Here is a 21,373-nt window from a genome sequence, read left to right on the forward strand (position 1 = left end):
GAAGGAGTGGTTACAAAAGTCAGCCAGGGCAGGAGCCAGGGAGTCGATGTGGTCCTTGATAGTTTTGGAGGAGCAGGGGTGAACCTGTTTAGACGAGACTTTCACAGATCGGACTTGTCTGGAAACCTCGTCAGCAGACAAAAGGGGAAAGGCAGAGAAGGAGGGAGTAGGTGTGGCTGCAGAAGGGCCAGAGGAAGAGCCAGGAAGAGATGGAGGGAGTGATAGGAGGAGAGTGTGGACAGGATGTCCTGAGTTTTAGAGATGAAGTGAGAGGCCAGTGCAGTGCAGAGGGCCTGGGAGGTGACAGGAGAGGTAGAGACTGCAGCAGGGTTGGCAAGCTCCTTGCAGATTTTAAAGAGCTCGGCCGAGTTGTTAGATACAGCAGAGATGCAGGCTTGGATAAGGGCTCTCTTCTTGGTGAGAATGGAGAGACGGTATTGCCTTTGGAGCAGGCGGCAGGCCAGTTTGTCAGAGGATGTACATGAAGCACGCCATTTCCTCTCTGCCACCCTGCACTTGCGTTTTAGGGTGACGAGATCCGAGTCATACCAGGAGTTGCATTTGGCTTTGGGCTTCAGGCGGATTCTCATGACGGGGGCAAGGATATCAAGACTATCAGATATAGCAGAGTGGAGCGTGGAGAGGGCTGTGTCAGGGTGGGAGTCAGCCGAGGGGGGGCGAGAAGGTGGCAGCGAAAGCCTCAATTGACTCGCGCTTCATGGGTCGGATGACCGAGAAGGTGGGTGGCAGTGAAGAGAGTGGCTTTGCCTCTGGGGTAGGGAGGGTGAGGTGGGAGGATAGGAGAAAGTGATCACTCCAGGAGAGAGGAGTGGAGGGAGGGACGGAGAGGGGAAGGTCAGAAGAGATCAGAGCATCAAGAATGTGCCCTGCAGAATGGGTAAGCCCACATGGGAGAATAGAGAGTGAGAGTCGCATAGGTTTGAGAAACCTGCGAGGGGAGAAAAACCCTAGTTTTACCACATTTTAGAGAACAGTAAATGCGTATTAGGTACACCCAGTGGAGAGGCCACCTAAGTTTGAGAAACCTGCGAGGGGAGAAGAAAAAAAAAAACCAAGTAGCCACAGCTGTGGAAGACAGTGAGGTGAAGGCACCATGCGCATGAGGTGAACAGGAGTAGGTGGGGGTGGGCCGGCAGAAGCTGGAGATAGAAGGCGACACTGGCGCCTGGCTTCCCCTGCGGACACCTGCAGACACACAGGGAGCCGCAGCCGTAGGAGCCACCCTTTGCCTAAGGGGCCCTTAGCCGAGGGGGCTGCCGGGCAGGGGGGCTGCCCAGGGTGGCGGGTGGGATAAAGGCAGGAGGAGAGGAAGGGGAGGGGGGTGTGGGCGGGCAAAGAGGCGGGAAGGGAGAGGGGAAGGAGGACCAGGAAGTGAGGAGGAGGGAGGGGGCAGCACAAACGCGCACGGAGCGCAGGCAAAGGTCAAACAATGAAAAAGAAGGAGGCTTACTGGAGCCCAACGGGGCTAGGAAGGCAGCCTCAGCAGCAGGCCACACGGGGCTACGGGCGACCGCTCGAACCTGCTCTGGCTCAACAAAGAAGTGAGCGTGGCGAGTGGTCGTTCCGTAGTCCCAGAGCGGCTGCGAGGACAACCAATCAGAGGCGGGGGTGGGCGGGCAGGGAGGCGGGAAGGGAGAGGGGATGGAGGACCAGGAAGTGAGGAGGAGGGAGGGGGCAGGGGGCAGCACAAACGCGCACGGAGCGCAGGCAAAGGCCAAACAATGAAAAAGAAGGAGGCTTACTGGAGCCCAACGGGGCTAGGAAGGCAGCCTCAGCAGCAGGCCACACGGGGCTACGGGCGACCACTATTAATAGTGTAATAGTGTTTATAGGATAGTGAGATGATGTGTGTTTGTTTGTTGGATTGGGTTCAGATTGTTGGTATTGAAGACTCTAGGCATTTTGGGTTGTATTTATTGGTGAGGTGTTCGTTTGCATGCTGTGTTATGTTGCCGTGTTTGTGAGTTTAATTATTATATACTTACTGTTTCCTTTTTTAAGGCTGTATGAAGAGTTTTGGACAGGCCATGCAGTCAAGATTGTAGTGTTGGGCAACAAGCGCTGCAGCATAAGATACCCACGAAAGCAAAGATTTTGGATTGTGGTTTATGGTCAGGTATTTGCTTGAATGGGTGTGTTGTATTGTGGTGTTTGTGAGTCCAATTATTATATACTTACGGTTTGAGTTTTTGTGGTTGTATGCAGTTTTTTCATGACATGGATAGTTGGAGCACACACTCTTTCATTCACTGTGATAAAAAAAAAATCACATGTTAGTGTAGGTAGTTTATAATGAGTATTGCATAGTAGACATTTCTGTATTTTGTCGACCCTCATAGTTAGTACTTTAGAAATACTATAGTTCAAACAAGCGTACTGTGCAATTTGCTTGGTTACTGTGTTTGTTGATTAAATCACTGGGTCTGTGGGAAACAAATCCATGCTGGATAAAAATTAAAAAAACTACTTTGTGGTACAATATATTTCTTTCATTGATTTCAATAGGAGGAATTGAATAGGTTTATGTTTTTTTTCCTTTGGAAGTGGTGGTAGTATTGTTGCAATTAGATAGCAGTTGGTGTATTATATTAGTTTATTTATTTTTCCATTTTAATGGTATTCATCTATCTGTTGGCTTGTTGCTGATTTTTGGGGCAGTAAGATACCTGTTGGCGTATTCTGTTTATTTCTTGCTTAATTTTAGTCATATTCATTTATGTGGTTTCTTTGTTGCAGATTCTTGGGGCAGTTAGATACCTGTTGGCATATTCTAAGTGGTCATAGTTTTGAAGTTCAAGTTTTGTTTATGTTCATACACAGATTAGTTATTCAATTTTGGTTTTAAGAATATTAAGTAAGCGTACACAAGATTTGTTGGTAATCTATGCTCTAGAGTACTGGTACTATCATTGCAGTCGAACCATCCACAATTCTTTTTCATATATGCAGTGTAGTGACCTGCATTGGTTGTAGCTCCTGCGTGGTAGATTATACCTATTGTTTTGAAGGTTTTCTTACCAAGTGATACTTGACCATATGTGAACCCAGTAAGCTTGCAGTTGTTTTTGGTACCATCTGCATTATAACGTAAAAGCATTACTATTACGTATTTACTATGGGTCTGTATACGTAAGGTGGAACAATTATCGGAATTGCAGGTAGTACATAATGTGCCATGGTTTGCATTTTGTAGAAGTTGCTGAAATGGAATGGATTCACAGTTAGGTATGGATATATACATGAAGCGCTCATTAGGAACGTCTTCTTGTACTACACGTCTGCAAAGAGTGCATGTATGTTTCCACATGTATGAAATCTGGAAGATTTCATTTATATGTATGTTTTTGTTTTCTAGTACTCGTAGCAAGTATGTTAGAAATTCTTGTGGATCTTCTTGTGACTTTATAGCAAATTTGACCATTCCAGCAGAGTAGTCCAATTCCTGCCTTATTCCATGAACACTGCACGTGTTTTCAGGATTGTTGGTTGCATTTCTATGAAGGACTAACATTTGCAAACACAATTGGTCTGCACCGTGTAAGTAAATGTTGTCAATAATTGGTGGCAATTGGAATAGAATATGTATTGGTACATTTGCGTAGCAATTTACACCAGTTGTATTTGAAAATTTGAATCGACCTGACAGTTCCTTGTCCAAGTCATTTGTTGGGAGTGTGCGTTGCTTCTTTGAAGAGGTAGTTGAGTTACTTTGAGCAGTAGATTCTTCTTTGGTTGTGGTCCTTGATGAAGTATTACCTTCTTTTACTTTCTTTGGAGGAATTGCTGTGAGATCCTGCATAGCTTGAGTCTGAAGTAGTTTTCTTTTATAACGTTTGCTTTTTGCGGAACAGGATAGGTTTTTAGATGGGGGGTGTAGAGTGAATGCAGTCTATTGTATTCTAGAATGCAAGAAATATCAGCATTTACTTTACTTGCATCAAAGTTGATTAGAAATAGTCTGTCAAGTGTACGTGAATGTGATAGTGCTATATAGCTCATGCCTTCTTTAAAGGCTGTGCTACCAATATCTATCAATGCTTTATCTAGGGTAAGACCTTGTGATTTGTGAATGCTGACTGTGTATGCCAGAGTTAGAGAAAATTGTTCTCTGCATACATACAGGTCTTCGAAAAGAAGGAAGCGGGCAGTTGAGCATCCTATCCTTTTAACTCCGGATAGTTTGCCAAAGAGAATATTGACAAATTAAATATTGTTGTCACGTGGCTATGTTTGAAAGCCAACAACTGTACCAAGTGCTCCATTAACTAGTCCTTGGTCCACGTCAAGGTTACGTTTAAGCATTACTCTACAGTCTAAAGATAATTGTAATATTTTCTCCAAACCAACTGTGTTATAGATCAAGTTTTCCAAGGCGTTTAGCCTTGTTGTGGCTTGTTGACACATGGGTAGTGTCATACCATGTACGTCCAGTTTGTCTGTGGAGGCAATTTGAGCTATTGGTTGCATTTCTTTTTTTAACACTGTTTAATTAAATTTTGAACAGCTTGCAAGAGTTGCCATCAAGGACATACAATTGACATTTATGTGTGCTAATTGTTCCATGACATCAGTAGCACATGGGTTATGGCAATAGAGTGCATGGATGTGTCTGTTTTTTAATATAGTTTGTGCTTCTTGAGATAGTACACCAACTCTAATACTTTTTAAAATGTTGGTGTATGTCAGGTCTGCAGACTGCCACATATTTTCAGTTAATTCTCTGTATTGGAAATGTTGCCAAAGGTTGACATTTCCTATGCTGCCAAGAGTTTTACAGCACAGTTTGTACCCTAAGGTTTTAAAAATAGGTTCAGCTTTCACTGGTGTTAATTGAAGAAGATCTCTGAAAACAATGTTTTTTCCTCTAAAGAGCTCTTCGTAGTCTGTTTTGAGGACCTCTTGTAGTCTGAGGTGAATTAAAGCCAACATTAGGTTGGAGACCATGCTCACCTCATCTACTAGCAGCATTTTCATTTGCTTGAAAACTCTGCGTAGGTCCATTGCAGCTTCTGTAGAAGGTTTGTAATAGTCTAATTTGTTTTGGTGTTCTACTGGAAGGAGTAGTAACCGGTGTAACGTGACACCGTCTATGTTGTAGGCAGCTAAACCTGTGGGGGCAGTTACAACAGCTGACAGTTTGTTTGTCAATTGTTGGAGGAACTTGCTGATGATTTTGATTAAGAATGTGTTGCCGGACCCAGCTTGACCACTCATGTATAGCAGTATAGGTTTGTAATCTTGGCAGGTACAGTTTTTCTTTTCATGTTGTACACCATGTTCAATTTGTTATTTCTTGGAAAATGCTATGCTGCTCAGTGTTTAGTTGCAATTTCAGTACAGCAAAGTCTTCTGTAGATTGCTCATACTGACACGTGGCGTTTTCTACTTCCGTCATGGCTAATTCTGCCTCATTTGCCATTAGTGGCTGTCCAAGTGGTTCTTGGCTTCCTGTTACAGAAGGTGGACTACTGTCAGGAGTGTCCACATCTAATTGGGCCTGGAGGTCTTCTTCGTGTTGCTGTTCATTGTGCAACATTGTTTGGTACTTTGTAAAGTTTATATCTGTTATAGTGCTTTCATTTGCTTTGAAAGAGTCTTCATAGGAGTCATACGCATCCAGTAACTACGCTTCTTTTCTCCATGGTTTAAAAAGTTGTAGCAGGGACATGTAATACAGTTCTTTATGTTAAGGAGTTTTTAATGTCAATCTGATAGGATTAATTAAGCTGTGTTTGGTAAATTTCACTACGCTGCCTTCCCAATTTGCTACTCTGTAGCTACCTTTCTTTTCATCTGGTTTAATATTAATTTTGTATATGAAGTTTTGGGCTACGTGGTACAGACACATGCTTTCCAAAGTGATATTCCTGTTTGGGCAGTATGTGTCTAGTAAATTGTTTTTCAAAATGTCTTGGCTATTGGGATTATATTTGGCTATTGTATCTATGTCCTCATATGATTTGAGAACTCTTTCTAGATTTAGCAGGACCCAGGCCTGGCCATGCTATATTGTCAGATTTTCCATACAAGGCAGTACCGGTTAAATGGTCTGCAGCTTCATAGCAGCCACATTCTCTATGAGAGAGTATGTTTACGCCTAAGCTGTACAATTTCTGTGGTAGTGTTTTGTCAAATGATGTGTCATCCCAGAGTCCTGAAGCTCTGTTTTCTCTGCTTTGGTTAAGTAGGCTGTGACATATCGTGCAACTGCAGCGGAATTGTCCGCAATGTACTGCACATCTATGTTTGCATTCCATAGGAGAGCAATGATTGCATTGTAATCATTGATGTATTTTGATTCTTCAGTTTTTTTTTTATGTAATATGTGTTCTTAGGTGATTTACCTTTGACACTATGTCCAACTGAAGACATGAAGTGGTTTACTTGACCTGTTGAAACTGGTCTAGGGAAACCAAAGCGGCATTTGATGTAGCATTTCCCTTTGTTTGTCTATTTGCGACAACAATATTTCCCACATTTGTCTTTGAAATTTTAAAATGTGTGCATGACGGTCACTATGTGTTGTTTGTGAAGGGATTTCACAAGTGACATTTTTGGATGAACTGCAAAACAGTGGCATCACCATCCTGACCAAATTTATGAGCATATTTAATGCACAAAAGCATGTGGATGTGTGGTGCTCCTCTGGCCTGGTATTCTTTTCTCCAGAAGAAGTGTTGCACTTCTCCGAGGGGAGGAACAGTTTTATTACAAATAAAGTGTAGCATAGCAATGAAGCGATGATGGAACTATCTTGATACATTCACAGGATCTAGAGAGCAGGGTTCTCCTGGTGTTTTTATATCTAGGTTTGTTTCTGTTTGCAATGCGTTGGAAATCATGTAAATCTTCCCATGCATATTCTGCACAACTTAATGTCATAAACCAAGTGGGTGGGCCAAGGTTTATCATACAGTGTACATCTCTGACGTCGGAACGAGATACAGTGTACATCTCTGACGTCGGAACGAGTATTCTTTTGTACCACGCATGTTTGCTAAAAGATTTGTAATGCTGGACTGTAAAATCTCATCTTTTTCTTGCACTTTTTGTAGTAATTCCGTAGCGGCCATATTTTGAAAATGGGTACCTGATTTCAATGTGTGTGCAACTCTGTAGCATAGAGTTGCTAGTCCACTTTCAAAGAGAAGGTGGAATATGTATTCCACGTTTTGTTGGAATCTGGGGTCTTCATAATACATTCGTAAAGAGCGGTATTCTTATGCTGTTATTTGTGTGGGTCTATCATTGTACCTTCCTCCTTTTCCAGTAGGAAAGAGTAGAGGAAAGGCACGTGTTTCTATACTTTTTTCCCATATGCTGATTGGAGATCCTTTGGCTTATCGCATTTGGTACGTTTACAGTGCATCCAATATGGTGTCTTTAGAGTGTAATAGGTGAATTGTAGAATGGTCTAAAATATTGGATTCTGTAGCAGGATCTAGAAGTTGATATTGACCAGTTTCTGATGACTCTTGAATTATTTCACTGGTTTCCCCTTAGGTTTTCTTCAATATTAATTTCTCTGTAGTATTCATTGTTGTCTTTTAGATATTGCAGGGCTCGTCTAACTTTGTGTAAGTCCACGAGTTGTTGACAATTTGTTTAGTTTTTTGTAGGTACGCCATTTACTAAGATAATTAAAGATTAATCTATTGGATGTTGCACTCCCAGAATGTATACATTTTCTTTGAGATTTAATGGCAAATAACTACTTTGCCACGAATGCCTTTCACTAATTCAGAGGGAGGTAGTTTTGCTGTTTTTGGATGGAGGCGTATTATTGCTTGAAATGGGTGCACCGTTTGAAATATGATGCTCTCATATAAATTGAGTTGTTGCAGGGGTTTTGGTAATGGGAATAATTCCAAGTTATTTGTGATAGCACATGAAGGTGTTTGGTTGTTGTCAAGTTTTGCAGTGCAGTAACTGCAAAGTATTAAGTCAGTAATTCTGTATTTGTTTTCTGCTATAAGATAGAGAGCTAATTGGAACCATTTGGAATCTTCATGGTCTTCTATTTTGTATGTTATGTCTACAGTTTTTGTGCTATTTTTATAAAAAAAGTCCTGCAGCAACACACACACACAAATGGTTTGGTACTTCAGCAGATGTACTTTTAAACTTTAGTATTTCTTTTTTGTATGTGTGTAATAGAAGGTTGCCATCTGTACAGTTGTTGGTAGTCTGTTGTAAATGTATTGCATTTTGTAAGTGGCTTTCCATTCCAAAATATTTTCTCTGGATATGCTCCATTTCCTCGAGTAGTTGTTTGGCTGTACCATGTACAACATTGTTATTTAGGTTGGCTAGTGCTAAAGCAGGACTTTTGGCATAGTCCAGTTTATGGACCAGATTTCTTATAGTTGAATGATGCGTTGATATCATTTTGATATGATGGAAGGTGATTTTGCAAATAGGTCCAGAAATACAGGCTAATGAATGTCCTTGTAGTCCTGTGTATTTTGCGCACTGGACCAGTGGTCCATATTTTGTAGCAGTTTAATTTTGAATTTCTGTTTGCCTTTCACATACTGATTGAGGAAGTGGCGTAAAGATTTGAAAGTTTTTTTGGCAATGTTACACATTGATGTGCACGGCCATTTGTAGACTGGACGTATTGGTTCAGTGGAATGACAGGTGAGTTTTCTGGTGATATTTCTGTGAGCAGCGTTTATTGTTCCATAATGTTATTACGTTTTTCATACCCTTGTCCACTGCCATCTATGGCAATTGGGTTGATTTGCTTTTGTTTGTATGCTTCTTCATTGAAATATGGTTCTGTGCTCGTGGTGCGACTCCATTCACCTCCACAGATGCTTGTGAAGTTATCTTTGTTGATATTGTGTTTATTGAGAAGTCTTTTTTGTAGTTTGGTACTTAGTTTTGTTAGTGGTTTCATTCTGTTTAAAACTAAAATAAATAATTTCCTTTTGAGAAGGATTGCACCGTCTATGAGAGCTTCTAGGATTAATTTTCTACGGTAGGTTTCAAGGGTTATGTGGTTATCCTGTTTTTACAAGGTTCTGAAGGACTCTCTGGCGGAACATGTTTTGAAAAATATTTTTTTTTGTTTTTTGGTATGCTTACTTGCCGCTACATCATGATTTATATGTGCAGTGTTAGCGCTAGTAGTAGCTGCAGTCTTGTTAATCACTTTGTTTCCTCACAAGGCTAAAACAGACATGGCCCGGATCGACAAGGGAGCTGAAACCGGCCGTAGTGAAGCGGGCTAGCGAAGACCCGTCACAGCTGGGAAGAGGACTTACATTAAAAGGAAGAAAGTTCCCAATGTGGAACTTACGTCCCCTGCACACTTTCCTAAACCCAAAGTAAGGCAACCAATTAAAAATCTGTAGCAGATGGTCTCCAAATAATTTGGACCACCAGTGCAACTCCTAGTTATAATTAGGTATAATCAGTTACTGTAAGCATAACAGTTATAAAAGCAATTAAGTTCATACATATTTGACAAGAAAGGAACATTCAAAAGTCCATTAATTCATCAAGTTTAATGTAAGCAAATGCCCAATGCGTTTCGAGTTTGGTCACTCTTCATCAGGGGCTTCATACAAGAACAAATGAGATGCTTAGTTGCCTGGTAACACCGGGTCCCAAGAGAACCTGGTGTGACCGCGATGGCCAGCTTCCTCCCAGGAGTGTGAATCCTATTATATTTGATCCATATGGGAACCCTTTCCCGAACTTGGAGGGACAGCGCTTATTAACACCTACACAAGAGCGGGACTTACTGGGCAACTAAGCATCTCATTTGTTCTTGTATGAAGCCTAGTGACTAGCTTGTGGTATTCTGTGGGGTTTATATTTTGTTTTTTGTAACCTCCCACCTCGTTTTCTGAGCTGGCCTGCACTGCATCTAGAGTGTGCAGTCACTGGGGTGTAGTCCTTTGTTTGGTTCTTCCTGTCCCCACCCTCCCCCTTGCAATCGGCTGGAACAGTCCGGTGTCTCTCTGCCTCTGTTCCTGGCGACCCATTACTGTGGTTGCCAAGGCGTAATCCCACCTAAGGCCCAGATTGGCCCCAAACCCTTATAACACCTATTGCGCTAGGGCAACCCCCAGCCCACTGCAGCCCCCTCAGTGAAAGACCCCAAGGCAAAGGGCATCTCCTGCAGAAGCAGCTCCAGATGGTGTCTTCAGGTGTCAGCAGGAGAAGCAGGCAGCCGTCAACCAGCAGCAACCGAGAAGGTAGGCAAGGTATTAACAGAGGGGACAGTCATCCCTGTTAATTACTAAACTATCCCACCATTCACACCCGTCTACAACCTTTAATTATTTCTCCACATAAAAACAACTTTTCCACTACACATATTACACCGCTCCAGTTCACCCACAGTTGCAAGCTAGACATCCATCAGAAAGGCAAATCCTGGTGTGTGTGTTCTGGTATTGACGGCTATATTTTGAAACCTAGGCCTTTTCCCACTATCCAGGATATTCAAATCTAGGTGTGCTTTTCATTGACCACTATCAATGGAAACTTAAGCCTCTATGAGTACCTGGGAAAATCATAGTTAAACTCACATCAGGCCCTCTCCCCTCCGCCCCTCCAAACCAAACAACCAACAAGCGAGTTGCTCTCACTGCCACCCCTAGAAACTCGAACTCCTGTCAACTCTGGGTCCACCTTACCCAGGAAAGTGGTACACTAGAACTCTATCTCACAACGTGGGTAACTCCTCTGGCAACACCACAGTGAGATAGCCAGATGCCCCAACAACCCTATAATCATATTCAACCCTGGGACTCCCTTTACCCCACCCCCAAGACAAACTAATCTGTAGGGTAAGGACGCCCCAGTCAGTCCTTCTGCTGGCAGCCCCCACCCCTACTTGATTTACACCCCACATTATCAAGCCACAAGACCGCCCAGACTACAATGTTACACCTATATTCACATTGCATAGAAGCCAAGCACTGTCACAATCCCAATCCTTTAAGGAGCAGCACGTGGGCTACACCCTTGCAACCTTAACGCAAAAACTTCTAAACCAACTCACCACTAAGGACCGCAACATGCCACCACACAGAACAGGACAACACCAAAGAAACACAACTCAAGGAACTAACCAAACAGAACCACACCACATCGCTCATCCATTGGACAAAACACTAAATGCAGAACACACCCACACAATCGCGGTGAGAAACAGAACAAACGTCATGAGAAGAGAAAAAAAAAGTCTATACCTTACACCGTACCTTGCAACTGACAACCCACCAGAAGAAATCAAAACCACCAACGTTGGTAGACAAACCAAAAATGTACCAGAACCACGCAGAAAAAGAATAAACTGCAAGAAGGAAGAACGAAATTGACGCCCTTACTCCATAGATCACAAAAACATGAAGACACCTGCATCAAATACAACAGAATTTAGAAGATGAACCTGAAGAAATAAGTAACCCTAATTAATCTAGCAAACCTACTCGACGATGAATCAGAGCACACTGAAAAACCATCACATCCGGTGAGCAACGTGAAAGCAGACCAACCTGACAACAGAGTCAAAGCTAAAATGTAAAACTAAACTGAATCGTGCAGAAAGGATCCACTGCAACTTAACGCAAGATTGATGCCAAAACATGCCACTGAGATCTATGACCTATTGTGCAACGGTGGCATCAACATCCTCTTCGTCACAGAAACATGGCTAGATGACACCTACAAAATCACACTACACAGCTGCCTTCCCGACAACTTAAAGTGCTTACAGGTAAACAGGAAATAAATAAATGAATAAAAAATGGAGAAGGAGGACTTGGAATAGCATACAAGGAAAATCTGAAAATAAAAGGAGAGGAACTATTAAACATCAAAAACTGCAAATTCCCAATCCTCAACCTGACGGTAAACGCCAAAACATACCACACATTAATTCTTGTTTACAGACTGCTGACATACGATGACGCAGCATTTGTCGACACCTTACCAGAAGCCATCACCAATCTTGCCATCGAACATGAATGCCTGATAATCCCTGGGGACTTCAACATCTGGTTTGAAGAAGAAAACACAAACGTGCAAAAATCACTATTCCGAGCAACTCAAGACAATGAAACTACACCAATTAATTAAAGGAGCAACACATACTGTGGGACACGCGCTCGATGCAATCTTCGCCAACAAAAACCTTATCACCACTGCACCACCAATACAGATACTCTGGAGCAATCATCCCATTTGTGATCATGATACCTACTAAAGCAGCCAACAACTCAAAAAACGTCCCTCAGTCACGAAAAGAAACTGGAAGACCATCAAAAGGTAGCAACCTGAAAGAACAACTTGAACTCACAAAACCATCAACCACTAACCTGGATGAAGCCAACTATGCAAAAACAGACCTACTTCATAAATGGATCACCAAAACACTCAACAACATCTCCCAGGAAAAACCTCTTACCCCATCATGAAAGAGAGCAATGGCAAAATGGTTCACTCCCATCCTCTGTGCCATGAAAATAAACAAGAAGCTGGAACTAGAATGGAGGAAAAAATACGACCAGGCAAAAAGTTCCCAATATCAACGACAAATCCGAGCATACAAAAAGGAAATTCAAAAAGCCCAACCAAAAAATAAAAGAAACTGTCTGGATTAAACCTTTTGAATCCACTCCAAAGAAAAACTATGCAGTACCACAGGGATCGTCCCTATGCCCACTGTTCAATATTTACCTGACCCCATAAATCAATCTCATAAAAAGACCCAGCATTACGTGCTACAAATATACATATTACATGCAAATCGTCTACAAAATCGAAGACGCACAAGAAGAAAACTCAATGTTGGAAGACTGTCTACAAGAAATCTATGAATGATGAACACATAAGCCTCAAACACCACTCAGGCAAAATAGAAATAATGGTTATACCCAAAAACCAGGAAAACAACCACTACATCCCATGACCCATAGAACTAGGAAAAGCACTGACGCCATCAAAAACAGTAAAAAACCTTGGAGTCCTAATGGATAACGAACTAACACTAGAAACACAAGTAAAAGCAATAATCAAGAAATGCTTCTTCCTCCTGCACACAGTAAAAAGGATCCTAACATTCCTCTCCTTCACCCATAAAACACTCACCATCATCTCCCACATCATTTCCATAATAGAATGTGCCAATAATCTATACCTCAGAATGCCGGAACACCTGCAAAAGAAACTGCAAGGTATCCAAAATGCAGCAGCCAGACTTCCTCAGACTACTGTGAAGGGAACACACCATCCCAGTGCTTCAAATGCTGCATTGGCTACCGATCAAACAATGAATCATGTTCAAGACAATGTACGGAACGCTCAGAGCAATCCATGGCCAAGGAGCAGAATTCCGACAAAAGAAAATAACGATCTACCGACCGACAAGACCACTCAGATCAAGCAACGATATTCGCCAGGAAAAAAAAACCTTACATAAGAAAAAAAAACTCGGGTGGGTGGGCGGTCTGGGGGTCATCTTTCTCCCACCCGGGACCACAGGAACTTGGAACACCTAGGCCCCCCCCCGAATGAAATACGAAGGATCACCAAAAATTCAGAAAACTACTTAAACCTGGCTTTTCACCTCAGAATCAGATGGCAATGACTAGGAATGACAAAGACACCACTGGAAACACGGCAGAAAGCACACATTGAAGGAAGAAGCCAGAGAGGGACACTAAAAAAAGACCCACCCCCAAACAATAACCCAACTTTAGACATCACCCCAGGGGTGCACACCATAGCGGCAAAGGGGGAGCATTACCCAATTAACTGGCACCCCTGGAGGGCCTAAAGCACCTTCCTCAGGGGGTGGGGACCCTGCACCAAGGGCTGGGGGAGGCAAGGGTATGCACAAACTTGGCAACCTAAGAGCAATCCCTTCCAGCATACCCATGTCCACCCAGGGAGGGGGGGACCTTCACCACCTCATGACCATAGACCGCTAGACAGAGAGAGAGAGGAAAGCCATCACCATGCGCAGAACCAAGGTAAGGAACGGCTACAAACGCACAGCACAGGCAGAGATGCCGAGCACTGAAGTCCGAACCATCACGGTAAGAAAAGTCCCACTAACCCAACACTAAAACCTCAAGTTCCACATGCTCCTCTTAAACACTAAACAAACAGAACCCCTTCTCTGCACAGCAATCCGCATGCACTTCACTACACAACAAAACAAACCACACAGTCTGCACAACAGCACATGGGAATCTACAGAGCCGTAAATTGCAACCCAAGCTGAGCGAACAGTGGAAACCGAACTTGAGCAGTCAACAGGACATCACAACTCTCGCTCTACATCTTCCTGCAATGCCCTACTAAACCACCCCACGCTCCATCCCTTTTAGATCTGCCAGGGGCCACTGCGGCGGTTTGGGCACCTGCTGTCTGCATTTACCCTTGCACCTGCCACCTACTGGCCGCACTTCTTGTTATTTTTTTGATCCCATGTACAGCACTGCCCCCTCCCCTTACCCCTTGCACTTTTCCCCTGCACTTGCGCCATCTGAATGTCACTTGGCCTAGTAGGTTCGTTGTCTCTGTCCTCCCTCTGTTCCCCCTTCCTTGCCTCATCGCACCTTGAAACACTTGTACAAATGCCATATCATAGCGTATTTACACACACACACACACACACACACACCACCCCCCCCCATCGGTAAACCAAGTTTGCAGCTCCAACTATATATGTTTTACTTCCGTAGGCGATTATCCTGTAATGTGGTGCACAGCCTTACACATAATCGCTGCATCAGCCACTTTGAATTGCTTAAAATAGGCAAAAAAAAGTCCCTACAAAGCAAAATGGGGAGTACAAATACTTCCAACAAAAAAATTTGGAAACAGCACCCAAACACTGTCACCTGATTTCAGCCACACAGCTCCAGTGATATGTTCGGATAAGTGGTACCAGTAGTTCCACGGGAGAAGCGCCACTATTACTACTGCCTGATAAAAAGAGGGCATTATCTTTTAATGCATATGAAGAGCTAGGGGCAAATAACTGTTAAAACAACATTTATGTTTTAGAGTTAAAAAATGTGTTCACTGATAAAATACTTACGAAACGGACTTCCTCATTATTAAAGCTGAGAGTAAAATTACTTTTAGAGTAGAAAAGGGAGTAAAATACTTCCACTTCAAAATCTTATCTGGAGCACTGCCAATGCCTAAACAGAACTTTGCTTTTGGAAGAACGTGTTAATGTTTTCATAAAAAAGTGCGCCCATGGTTTTACTTCTAGGTGGACATGAAGGCAATCGTGACGCCGTATAAACACTCGTTTGTACTCCGTGGGAGGCAAGAGCCTGGTGGACCAGAACCCATGTCATTAACAGTCAGCCCTCCACATTATCCTGCTTGAACAGCTGCTCAGCATCAATGTAGGCCGATACAAACACTGCAACACTTAACACACAGCAGTCAGAGCGTTTCTCTCATTTATACGCCCCTGACATTGCGGTTAAATTCACTAATATGTTTACGGGAAATGTCAAATCCAACCAAAGGATGAAGAGCGTTAAATGTTATAATCTCGCAAGGAAACCTAAACCTTGTAAACAAGCATTTATACAGTGTATTTAGGCCACAGCGTGAAATCCTTCACACGTTCCACAGGCCGTAGCGCCCTTTCACCCCTGATCGGACCTGAAGCCATGTCGTTGCCATTGGTCATTGAGCGGCGTTCAACACACAAATACGAAAACACCAACTAGCGAAAGTGAGTGGATGGAGTATTTAAAACATTAACATATCTGAAGACAGGATGCTCTGTACATAATCCGAACTATTGTTTCCAATGAATAGGCCAGTGATGTATGCATCCTTAAATATCTCCAGGAAGGAAATACACTGAAGGAAGACAGATCAAAGGAAGGATGTCCGGGAGTTTGGCCAGGCACCAACAGCAGTCATAAAATGAACACACATAATAGAACAATCTTACGAGAATACTGCAAAGAAAAACCCGTGCTAAATGGGATCACATAGGGATTGCTGGAAAAATAACATGCTAACATCTAGAACAAAACGTGACTACTTTCAGATAAAAACCGGAAGGCAGCTCAACCATGCCAGCAGCTCAGTTTTTAGATCCATAAACCTTTCACCCCTCTCTCTGGCCCTCCCACACGCCCCCATTACGAGTCTAATCACATTCTGCTCTGGTCGCATTTCTCATTCTGTGAACTTTAAACCACGTATTTACGGATTCGTATGCTCCCGAAATAAAAGGGACGCAAGATGTGTACAACGTGATCAATGTTTTGTTAGGTTTCTCAGACAGACAAACGCTCGACCTCTGAACGCCATCTGGCCAAACCAAACGCGTGTAGGCTTTTATATACCTTAGTCTACACACAAGTAAATTAAGGCAGAGCCCCTGGCTTTGGTGCAACAAAATACTTGGCAACTCGATAATCCAACACAGCACTAGTATAGTATAGTGGAGGTAACACACTATACTCATCTTGCAAATGTACTGCTTCTATGAACTGTTGGTACATTTCTAAAAAGTCACCTTTGAAATGCTGCCCTGTATGCACTAAACAGGGTGAAATTAGTGACTACCTGTTACCACTGGACATGTCTTGCTATTTAAAATATGTACTTAGTGGGTGACTAGGTTTATTCTATTTTTGTCTCATGCTTAAAAAATTCTTTTCATGTTTTATTTTTGGTATTTACATTGAGTCACCAATGTTTGTAACTTGCGACCCAATTAATAAAGGTCACCAAAACTGTTCTCTCCAGGACTTGGATTCGTACTTTCCTCCAATGGTACATACTTATATAGATGTATTCAAACTTGAATATGGAAATGCGCTCAAACTGTCACTACAATAATTCAATGTAGTACAAATGCTCGAGGACAGGACAACCCCCTGTACAAAATATCTATCCAGCCTTCATGTCCTGCCCGACAATAGGCTATACCTCATTTTACAAAAAAAAAGTTTTTTCTTTCATGGGCTGCCGTTTGGTATGTGCCAGTGGGTGCTTGGCAGTATTTGTAACCTTTGTAAGTTATTAACTGTTTTGCTATAAATGGTGTGCGCCTTTGTTTTAAATGGTTGTTGCATATTGTGCGCTCAATGCGTTGTGACTCTTAGGAATTTAGTGTTGCAGTTCATAGTATAAAGTAACTGTATATACAGATAGGGGGAGCAGTTCAGGTGTAACTAGTCACAGGTGTTGGGGCAATGTTTGCTACACGCCGGTGGCCTTAGTGTTTGATGGGCTTGTTTACAGATCTCCGACTCTGACTTTTGTGTTCTTGTGGCAGTGTTTTACACATCGTCTGCAGGGCTCTGGACCAAGGGATTGGTTGTGGCTAAGTTGGTTATGGCGCTCGTGACTCAGTTTTAAGTCAAATTGCAGGTTAAGTGAAGGCTTTGCTGCGTTGGGTCCGGAATATAGGATTTATGCACATGTAGATACGTATTAGGGGTTCATCCACAACAATTGTTTGGCGTTGAGTTGTTAATTCAGAAGTTGTTTAGTTGGGTTGTTCCCTTGGCATCATTGGATTGGGTTTATCTTTTGGCATGAGTTATTGAATATATTGGAGTTGCGGATCTCTGAGTGGCTAGGAGTTCGTGGCGGGGCCCCTCTTTTACGGGGCAATGGGGCCATGTCCAGTCAATTATACCTCTTTCTAGATAGCGGCCTTTTATTTTATTTTTTTGCAATCACAGCTGGCTTGTCATTTGTACTCAATATTGCTGATGCCCAATGTGGTGGTTTTTGTATTGTGGTTTTGGCCCATTAGGTCTATTGTTGTACAAATGCTGTGTGTTGGGCCAGGTCTCACTCACAATTTGATGTAGGTCCATTCCTATACAGTGTGAGTTTGTGAAATTTTGGCAAAACCGGATTGGGCATTGTTTTCGCTCTTTGGTTGTGCTGGCGTTGTATTTGCTATTTGGTTCTCTATATTAGACTATTTGTGGGTCTTTTGTTGCTCTTACGACTGATTGGTCGGGGTGCTGTTGTGTACATATTTGGCCGTCTGCCTGTGGCGGTTGGTGAAATTGCCTTTGGTTGCATGCGCTTCATTTGTCATCAAGGCTATATACTTATATTTGTATTTATTGATTTATTAAGCGCCTTACGCCAAAGTGCTGTACAATTGAACAATATATTACATAAACAAACCATAACAGTTGAAGCAAATACATTATGAATCAATCGACAAAACAATGAAAAGAGCAATTAACTGAGGGAGTTAGGTTGGGAAGGGGAGAGAAAGTGGATGGGAGGGGAGTGGTGAAGAATGGTAGTAGGAGGGAAGGGGTAGGGGGAGAGGTGGAAGGTGGGGGAGGGGGGGATAGTTAGGGGAAAGAATAGGGAGGAGAGGGGGAGAAGCGGGGGGGTGATTCAGGGAGGAGAATGGAGGAGGAGAGATTTAAGGGAAGAGCGGAATGAGGTGAAGGTGGGGGTAGAGCGGATAGCAAGAGGAAGGGAGTTCCAGTATAGAGGTGCTAGGAGTTGGAAGGAGCGGAAGCGGGAGGAGGCAGAGGGGGAGGGAGGTACAGTGAGAAGGAAGTGGTCAGCTGACCGAAGGGAACAGGAGGAAGAGTAGAAGGAGAGAAGGGAGGAGAGATAAGGGGGAGCAAGACCATAGAGAGATTTAAAGACAAGGCAGAGAAATTGAAATTTAAGTTGGGAGTGAAAAGGAAGCCAGCCAAGGGAAGAGAGAGGTAGAGATGAAGTCACGGGTGGTAAGTAGACAGAGGGTACGCACAGCAGAGTGGTAGATGGATTTAAAAGGGGCAAGGTGAGAAGTAGGAAGCCCAAAGAGTAGGGAGGAGCAGTAGAAGAGACGGGAGAAGATGAGGGAGGAGATTAAGAGTTTAGTAGCGTGTAAGGTGAGAGAAGGACGGATTTTGCGGATATTGATGAGGTGGTAGCGACAGGTGAGGGAAATATGTTGGGAGAAGGAGAGAGGAGTCAAAGAGAACCCCTAAGTTACGAGCTTGAAGAGAGATAGGACGATTGGAGGGAGGAAAGTGAATGAATGGGGGAGGACAGGGAGGGGGAAGGGAGTTAGAGGGAAAGAATACAACTTCGGTTTTGTCCGTGTTAAGAGCGAAATCGGGAAGACATCCAGTTTTTAATGGCAGTAAGGCAGGAGGAGAGTTTTTGGTGAAGGTCAGATGAGAAGGAGGAGAAAGAGAGAAAGAGTTTAGTGTCGTCTGCATAAAAGTGGTGGGAGAAACCAAACGAGGAGATAACAGGGGCAATGAGGGAGGTGTAAAGAGAGAAGAGGAAAGGACCAAGTACACAGTACTCAAGAAGATAGGTAGGAGGGGAGCGACCACCCTAGGAGACAGTAAAGGAGCGTGAAGAGAGGCTAGAGGAAAGCCAGTTGAGGACAGAGCCTTTGAAACCAAAGAAAGAAAGAGTGTGAATGAGGAGGGGATGATCGACAGTGTCAAAGGCTGCAGAGAGGTCGAGGAGAATAAGGATAGAGGATTGTTTGGCATGGCGAGCAGAGAGAAGGGAGTTCAGAATAGAGGTGAGAGCAGTTTCTGTGGAAAGTTTGGGATGGAATCCTGATTGGTAGTGTGGTAGGAGAGAGGAGTTAGTAACAAAGGATGAGAGCTGGGAGTAGGCAAGGTGCTCGAGAAGCTTGGAGAGGAATGGGAGAAGAGGGATGGGTCTAAAGTTAGAGGTGAGAAGAGGATTAGCAGAAGGTTTCTTCAGGATAGGGATGATCGTAGCATGCTTGAAAGCAGAGGGAAAAGTAGCTGAGGAGAGACAGATGTTGAAGAAGGAGGTGAGGTAGGGGATAAGAAGAGGGTAAATCTTAGGGACGAGAAGGGAAGGGAGAGGGTCAGAAGGGGCAGACGTGGGGTGGGCTTTGGATAGTAGGGTGAAGACTTCAGGATGGGAGAGAAGATGGACATGTAGGATGAGGGAGGGGGAGGAGTAGAAGTGAAGTCGGAGGGGGTGTGGATTTTTTGACAAAGGGTAAGAATCTTAGAGGAAAAGAAGTTAGCAAAGTCAGAAGGGGAGAGTGTAGAATTGGAGGAGGGATCAGGGGTGGGGGGAGAGAAGTCGAGAGAGAGTTTGGAAGATACGGCGAGGGTGAGTGGCTTGAGATTGGAGTAGATTAGAGAAGTAAGAGGATTTAGCCGAGGCAAGACAAGAGTCGTAGAGTGCGTGGTAAGAGAAGTAAGAGGTTTGGTTAGAAAGCGAGGGAATTTTGAGCGAAAGTCTCTCGAGCCGACAGAGAAAGCGTCGCATGGAGAGGAGTAAGCCAAGGATAAGAGGGTTTCCGGGTTGGGCGGAAAAGAGAAAGGGTGTAGAGTCTGTCAAGGGAGGAGGCGATAGCAGAGGCGAGGGAGGATAGAGCATCATTCGTAGATAATAAGGAGAAGTCTTGGAGAGTTGGAAGGAAAGAAGAGTAAGTGTCAGTAAAAAGGGAGGGGTCAAAGTTGCGAAAACCACGCCGTGAGTAGGTTGGAGGGGAGGGCTTAGGAGCAGTGGAGTGTGGGAGAGGAGTAAGGGAGAAAGAGTAAGGCATGGTCAGAGAGATAGATAGGAAGAGTAAAGACAGGGGAAGAGGGGTAGGAAGAATTGAAGATGAGGTCCAAGGTGGAGCCAGAGGAGTGGGTGGAGGAAGAAGGAAGAGGGGAAAGGAGGTAGGAGTCAAAGATAGAGAAGAGGGGAGGGGAGAGGATTGAGGGTGAGAAGGGAGATGGATATTGAAGTCACCAAGCACGGATAGAGGAGACAGGGAGGGAGAGATAAGCGAGAGGAGGTGATCCAGGTCTTCATAGAAGGAAGAGAGAGGGCCAGGGGGACGAGAAAGATTTGTACAGGAATTCAAAGGTAGAGAAAGAAGGGAGAGATGGTGAGGAGGAAGAAATATACTTGGGGTGGTAGAGGAGGCCAACGCCTCTGCCACGGCCAGTAGTGCGTGGGGTATGAGTAAAGGAGGAAGAGGAGGTGGTTAAGGAAGCAGGCATAGAAGTGTTATGGGGTGGATCCAGTTTTCAGTTAGGCATAAAAAATGGAGGTTAAGGCGAAAGAATAGGTCGAGAACAGCTGCGGTTTTGTTGTAGATGGATCTGGCGTTCCAGAGTGCCATGTTCAAGTGGGTGGAGTGATGGACGGTAGGGGGGTATAGCAGATTAGGGCGGTGAGAGGGAAGGAGAGCAACATGAGCAGTGTGGGGGCGTTGGGGCGGGGCTGGGCATTAGGAGGGAAAAAGAGAGTAGAAGGGAGAGGAGAAGATGGGAGTAGGGGAAAGGTTGGGGGAGGGAAGAAAGGGTGGTACTAAGGAGATTTGGAAAATTGCATAACAGAGGACTCAAAGAAAGGGCGAGTACGTATGGAT

The 21,373-nt window shown here is 43.7% G+C and overlaps 1 protein-coding gene across 4 annotated transcripts in view; it reads right to left on the reverse strand.

The window, feature by feature from the left end:
* The window catches only part of TANC1 (tetratricopeptide repeat, ankyrin repeat and coiled-coil containing 1), a 2,406,012-nt gene that overhangs the window by 2,219,667 nt on the left and 164,972 nt on the right, over positions 1 to 21,373 (reverse strand). Inside the window, exon 2 of one of the 4 annotated variants that reach the window (XM_069616377.1) lies at positions 2,200 to 2,270. The exons of the other annotated variants lie outside the window; for them this stretch is intronic. The gene's annotated coding sequence lies outside the window, so the exon portion shown is untranslated. The remainder of the gene's footprint in view (positions 1 to 2,199; positions 2,271 to 21,373) is intronic. 4 annotated transcript variants of the gene reach the window in all.

The sequence above is a fragment of the Ambystoma mexicanum genome, chromosome 9, assembly GCF_040938575.1.
Source record: "Ambystoma mexicanum isolate Mex_15411 chromosome 9, UKY_AmexF1_1, whole genome shotgun sequence".
In the NCBI taxonomy this organism is placed as follows: domain Eukaryota; kingdom Metazoa; phylum Chordata; class Amphibia; order Caudata; family Ambystomatidae; genus Ambystoma; species Ambystoma mexicanum.